Below are 7038 nucleotides of genomic sequence, written 5' to 3' on the forward strand. Positions count from 1 at the left end.
ACTTATATTCTGTGTGGCTCAGTAAGAATTCTTCAATCTGATTGGCTGAAGAGCCACATGGTGCTTGCTCTGTTCACACACACCACAGACTCCTGATGACAGCAAGTTACCATTCAAAAAAGTGCAGAAAGCCTGTGGACAACGGGAAGGATAATGAATAGCAAGCATTGTTCCTTCACTGCTGAGCGCAAAATCCAGGCCCATATTTTAGGGGAAATTTTATCTCTCCCCAATTGGTGGGAAAGGAAAGTCTCCATTTCCTGCTCCACTCTCACCAATTCTCCATTTTAATGGCACCGGTGCTCCTCCAGATTCCACAATGTAAGTCCGGACCTCTGATGCCTTGAGTTCCTCCATCCATGAGACCATTGCAACAGTTATACTCCCAGACTTACCTTGCCGCCTAGAGGCAACTCAATCTTTAACCCTCCCACACCCCCATGCCCCCACCGCCATTTGCCTGCTAGCTGCCACTTTCCCCCCCAAAACAGCAAACAACTGATCTGTGGTGTTCAGATGACAAAGACCCCTGAGTGAGATTGGTGTCCAGAGTTAAAATCACCAAAAGCAGTCACCTTTTGTATTTGCATAATATAAGTTTATTACTTAAAGTTAGTTGCAAACTGCAGGAACAAATCCTAGCCCTCTTTGGAATTACTTTGTCTCCTGCTGTAAAGCATGTCAGTAGTACTGTACTTTGTACAGTCAGACAGACCGATAATTCTGAGAACAACAAGCTTTTAGAAGCAACCATTGGGAGAAAACCAACATTGAAAAAGCCAAGAACCTTAAAAAGCATTAAGAAGGAAGAGAGTCAGATCACTTGTGAATGTCTGGATTAAACTGAGTCCCATTGTTGAAACTGAAAATTAGCACCTTAAACATCTGCTGTAAGGAGTGCAAAGTAACAAAGTCAAGAACTTTGTTGTCAATGATTAACTTTTGATGATTAAATGATAAGCAGCGCAACCATGAATAACAGAAGACTATGGATGCATAAGTTACTATGTGTCTGTTCAAAACAGTTGAAAAAGCAGGTGAGTGAACTATAAAAAGATGACTTTTTGCACTGGAACAGGACTTAATTCCTGTCCTCATAGCCAGCCCTCTCACGTTGCTAGCAAAGAAATACTTGCAATTCCAAAGTGCCTTCCATGATCTCAGGATGTACCAAAGTGCTTTACAGCCAATTGTTATGGCCAGGTATGTGATGGTATGTCTGGTTTCCACTGTTCACCTCCCAACTGACCACAGACAGTGTTTTGTTTAAATTAGTGTTTCAGCCCCTGTGTTTTGTTTGTCAAATAAACAGACAGTGACAGGTTTTCTCATAGGTTTAAAATGAAGATGAAATATTTATTAAACAATAATCACCCAAAATGATTTGCAACACCACCCATGCACACATTCACTCTCTCATACACACTCACAGAAAGATAAATAGAGAGTAAAGGATAAGAGGTGTTAAGAGTTCAAGGTGTAAAAGTCTGTTGTTTCAGAAACCTTGTGGGATCCTCTTAGAAGGTCAATTTTAAAGTTGCAGGGCTGTTTGCTGGTTGTCTTGTATTTGTTGGGTTGCTGAAGACTTCTGGCGGTTCACATCAGTTTGAAGACGGTGCCAATATTCTTAGTTCATTTCTCACAGGTGGAGAAGTTGTTTCAAAGGCACTCTCTTTTCTCTGCTGCAGTTGGCTTTAAATTTGTCTCAGCAGGATTCAAATGTTAGCTGGAGCTGGTCTCTCTCTCTCTCTTTTGTGCTGGAATTCAGGATAGTTTTCGATGTTGACCATGTGGTTAGAGAGACACCAGGCTGGTGTTGATGACGTGATGGCTGAACTGGGAAGACTCCTTTGTTCTTCAAAACAATTACCTTTACAGGTAAACTCATTTAGTGTTAGTTTTGCCCATGTGACTTTAGGTCGCAGTTCTTGATGAGCTGGTACATTAGCTTTTGATGGCCCCATTTTGATATTATGAGGGCCGTCCTCACTCTATTGTGATGAAGAGTAGTTGGAGACATAGATTCTGGGAGTGTCTTTGCTTTAGCTCATTTTTGTATAGCTCACATCCATGTGTCACAAGCTGTCTCATTTCCATGTAGGCAAGGTTAATTGGTTTTAGTTCTAGTAGACATGGATGTGTATTGTAGTGCAGGTGGTGGTGGACTGTGTCCTCCACCTTGTTGAAAGAAAATGTACCAGTCTTTTAAAATTGTTCTAATTTTTTAATTCCTCAGTTTATTTTGTGTATTTTCATTGTTGCACTTTTTGTGAGCGTGTCACAATTAAGTACTTTTGAAGTGCACTCTCTCTATAATCTAGGAAACATGGCAGGCAATTTGGACACAACAAGGTCCCACAAACAGGCAAAGGATAAATGACCAGATCATCTATTTTAATTATCTTGGATGATGGATAAACATTATCCAGTACATCAGGGAGAACTCCGTGATGTTCTTGGGACTGGAGTGAGGTTTAGCCAAGTTTAGTAATACATATGAGGCAAAAACTGAGATAGCATGTTGCTTAACATAATGGAATCTTCTTTATTCTGTTTTACTTTCACTTTCTCTTTCAGCTCTCTCTGCTAGCTCATGTGTGCATGGTAACCTCAAGTGAACAATATGTACAATGCAATTCTCAAAACACTACATCCCTCTCCTTCTTAGTAAATAAGAGGCATAGTATGTTTCAATGGTTTTTTTCAAAAAATGTAAATAATAACCTTAAACATAAATAGTTCACTTCGTAACATAGTCACTAAAGGATGGTGGGCATTTTCTATCATGAGTAGGATGTCATCTGTGTAACACCGATGTGCTTTGTTGAATGATAATTTTCTTTAATCCACTGACTGGAGATCCGAATTTATATTTTATTTGAAGAAATTTAAAAAAGAACAGATGAAAAAGGATGACTTTGCTGGCAGCTTAGGATGGCAACCTAATTTGCAACACTGTATCCTACATTGCAAGGCTTGTGAGGAGGGAGACAAAATATCTGCTCATTTCCCAGCAAGAACCAAGACCCAGGAAGTGTAAGCGAACTACCTGTTCTTTTTAGCAAGAGAGAAATACTGCTAACTGCTATGTTTGAATCACTGAGTGACTGTCATGTGACAAGCCCCTCCCCATCTGTGGTTTTAAGCTGGTGTTTTCTCTGCAGCAAAGGAGAAGCCTCTGGCCTCTGACAAATGCAGACATAATTGGGGCTCTCTCTCTCTCTCTCTGTCTCTCCATTTCATCTTGAAAGTTTCATATCCTGCTTGTTGACTGACCACCTTTGCAAACTCCGGCTACAATCAGAAATCCAATTGGAGGAAATCATCCACATCACCATCTCCAAGAGTCCCACTGAACCAGTCATCAACCTTGTCAAACTAAAAGCCTCAGGACCACCAAATTCAGCTGGAAGCCAGCCAAATCACCAAACCCCACAGACTGTATATCCCTATTTTCTATGGATTCAACCAATCTACCTTTTCCCACTCTGTAACCTATTTTTGTGTGTGTAAACCTCTTGTTTGTTTATGTGAGTGAAAGTTGGTGCACAGTTTATTATTTTCATTAGTTATTTTAAGAAAGAATTCAATATGTGGTCAAACAAGGAGAGGGAAAAGAGGGAAGCCCTTCAACCCCTCCTCACTTGACAGTCTGACATCAGATGTAGTTTCATTTGACTTGTTCTCCATCTGAAATGTCAATGTTGGAATCAGATTCAATGCTTACGAGTGGTGTTTTCAGTGCTTTGAAGAATGACGCATTTGTTGTGATGATTTGTGACCCGCCCTTAGCAATGATCATTGATCCTTTTGTGTTGGTCACAAGAAATGGTTGGATGTCATAAGGAGTCATTTGTTTACCAATATGACCATCAAGTTTCACATGTACTTTATCTCCCGGCTTAAGCGGTTTAGCTCTAAATTTTATGTTTCGCTCTGGTTTTACCTACATTCGATCCTTTTGTTCTCGATTGCGTTTGTGTGCACGTTAACCATTAGCTCGGCAGGATAGCTCAGGTAAATGTGTGCACACAGGATGTTCAAAGATAAGGGTAGCTGGAGGTTTTCCTGTAGTGGAGTGAAAAGCCGCTCTGTAATTACAAAGTGATATAGCTCTTGCTTTCATGACTTGTTCTCAGCTGTAGCTGTACATATCACGTTTCTCAAGGTTTGCATAAATCCCTCGACTTTTGCATTAGCTCTTGGTTAACAGGGTGTGTTTTTCTGATGGGTGAACCCTAGGTAGTTCGCAAATTTGCGGAACTCATCACTGTTGAATGGGGGTCCATTGTCACTTCTTACTGTTTGAAGGATTCCAAACAAGGCAAAGATCTGGTCAAGCTTTGGGATGATTCCTTTCATTGAAGTTGACATAACTAATTCCACGATTGGAAATCTGCTGTAATCGTCAGTGACAACAGACAGGTGTTCACCACTGGGCAAATCTGTGAAATCAATGCTAACTTCAATCCATGGTCCTGGAGGTGTTTCGGACATCCTGAGAGGATCATGAAGTTTTGACACTGGTTGCTTGACTTTTTTTTATTCATTCATGGGATGTGGGCATTGCTGGCCAGGCCAGCATTTATTGCCCATCCCTAATTGCCCTTGAGAAGATGGTGGTGAGCTGCCTTCTTGAACCGCTGCCGTCCATGTGGGGTAGGTATACCCACAGTGCTATTGACTTCGTAGCGGTTAGATACAACTGAATGGCTTGCTAGGCCATTTCAGAGGGCATGTAAGAGTCAACCACATTGCTGTGGGTCTGGAGTCATATCTAGGCTAGACCAGGTAAGGACAGCAGATTTCCTTCCCTAAAGGACATTAGTGAATCAGATGGGTTTTTACAACAATCGACAAAGGTTTCATGGCCATCATTAGACTAGCTTTTTAATTCCAGATTTATTAATTGAATTCAAATTCCACTTTCTGCTGTGATGGGATTTGAACCCATGTCCCCAGTGTAATACCCTGGGTCTCTAGGTTACTAGTCCAGTGACAATACCACTACACCACCCCTCCGCTTAATGGTCTACCATGCGGTCAATTCCGGGAACCATACCTTTTCCAAAAGGAATTAATTGGTTTTGACTATTTCCTGGTGTCCTTCGTGTGCTATCGCAAGAACACATTCCCTCAAAGAGTGTGGAATGACAATACAATTGTCGCATAATCTGAGATCAGATGTGGTTGTAACGGTGCGCTCATTTCGAACTTTGTGAAGAACTTGTAGTGTGTGAGTTATTTCGTTTGCTGACGCTTTCTCAATCATGTCTTTCCAGTTTTGTGATTCTATAGCCTTCATACATTGTTGCAAAGCCTCATCTTGTTTTGTTGCTGCTTTGGTGTCTGCTAGTTTTAGCAACTTTAAGAAGTTGTTCGGCAACCTTTTCCTCACGACTAGTAGGACCCACCGTTGACAACAGATGCCACAAAAGGTAGTCCGCTACTCAACATGGAACTCTTATTCTTGTAGTTTGAGTATCAACCATTCTATTCAAGTGGGTAGGTTGCTATGCGGATTGTTGAACAAGTTCATGAGTAGTCTATAATCGGTTATTACCTTAAACGCACTTCCATATAAATAGAGATGAAAGTGTAAGATACCCCATGTGATTGAGAGCTCTTCGCTCTCTGTTTGTGAATAATGTTGCTCAACAGGAGTTAGTGATCTGCTTGCCATCACAACAATCGATGGGTTACCTGTCTTGTCTTTCTGCAGGAGAACTGCACCTAAGCCAACTGGGCTTACATCCACGACTAGTTGGGTGGCTTTCTCAGGGTCAAAATAGGCACTTGTGCAACTTGCTGACAAACGTTGCTTGATCCACGGAGAAGACTCGGAGGGTGGAGTTCCGGACCGGTAAGTATAAAAAACTTACCTCGGGGATTCGTGGCCTTCATCCAGGGAGAAGACTCGGAGGGCGGAGTTCCGGACCGGTAAGTATAAAAAACTTACCTTGGGGATTCGCGGCCTTCATCCAGGGAGAAGACTCGGAGGGCGGAGTTCCGGACCGGTAAGTATAAAAAAGAAACCTTGGGGATTCGCGGCTTTCATCCAGGGAGAAGACTCGGAGGGCGGAGTTCCGGACCTGTAAGTATAAAAAACTTACCTCGGGGATTCGCGGCCTTCATCCAGGGAGAAGACTCGGAGGGCGGAGTTCCGGACCTGTAAGTATAAAAAACTTACCTTGGGTAAAAAAAAACTGAAAAGTGACGTCACAGGAAAGCTGTGACCTGATTGGCTGGTAGGGAATTTGTACTGAATTTGAAAATAAAACATTGATAAAAATTGATTAAAACCCTAATTAACTAATTAATAAGTAGAGTAACTAAACCAGAGGGAGGAGATTACTGTATTTAGTTAGCATTTAATATTTATAGTAGAAATCTAGCACTAGGGACCAGATAGTTAATTGTAACATAATTTAGTAAGGATTTAATAAGTATTTATTTATTTTAAATTAATTTATTAATTAGTGCTAGAAATGTCAGTTAGAGGGGTAAAGTGCTTCAACTGTGAGACGTGGGAGGTCCGTGACGCTTCCAGCGTTCCGGACGACTACATCTGCAGGAAGAGTACCCAGTTGCAGCTCCTCACAGACCGCATGGATCGGTTGGAGCAGCAACTGGATGCACTTAGGAGCATGCAGGTGGCAGAAAGCGTCATAGACAGGAGTTTTAGAGAAGTGGTTACACCCAAGGTGCAGGCAGATAGATGGGTGACCGCTAGAAGGGGCAGGTAGTCAGTGCACGAATCCCCTGTGGCTATCCCCCTCTCTAACAAGTATACCGTTTTGGATACTGTTGCGGGGGGATGGCCTATCAGGGGAAAACAACAACAGCAGCAGTCAGAGCAGTGGCACCATGGCTGGCACTGTTGTTCAGCAGGGAGGGACAAAGCGCAGAAGAGCAATAGTTTTAGGGGACTCTATAGGCAGGGGCACAGATAGGTGCTTCTGTGGACGTGAAAGAGACTCCAGGATGGTATGTTGCCTCCCTGGTGCCATGGGCAAGGATGTCTCTGAACGGACAGGA

General features: G+C 42.3%; 1 long non-coding RNA gene across 1 annotated transcript; it reads left to right on the plus strand.

Moving 5' to 3' along the window:
* The first annotated feature begins 1101 nt into the window (after window positions 1-1101).
* Window positions 1102-5857, plus strand: LOC137368736 (uncharacterized). Its single transcript, XR_010974822.1, has 3 exons — window positions 1102-1203; window positions 2885-3036; window positions 5723-5857. It is a non-coding gene; the product is annotated as an uncharacterized lncRNA (long non-coding RNA).
* The last annotated feature ends 1181 nt before the right edge of the window (window positions 5858-7038 follow it).

The sequence above is a fragment of the Heterodontus francisci genome, chromosome 4, assembly GCF_036365525.1.
Source record: "Heterodontus francisci isolate sHetFra1 chromosome 4, sHetFra1.hap1, whole genome shotgun sequence".
Classification (NCBI taxonomy): Eukaryota; Metazoa; Chordata; class Chondrichthyes; order Heterodontiformes; family Heterodontidae; genus Heterodontus; species Heterodontus francisci.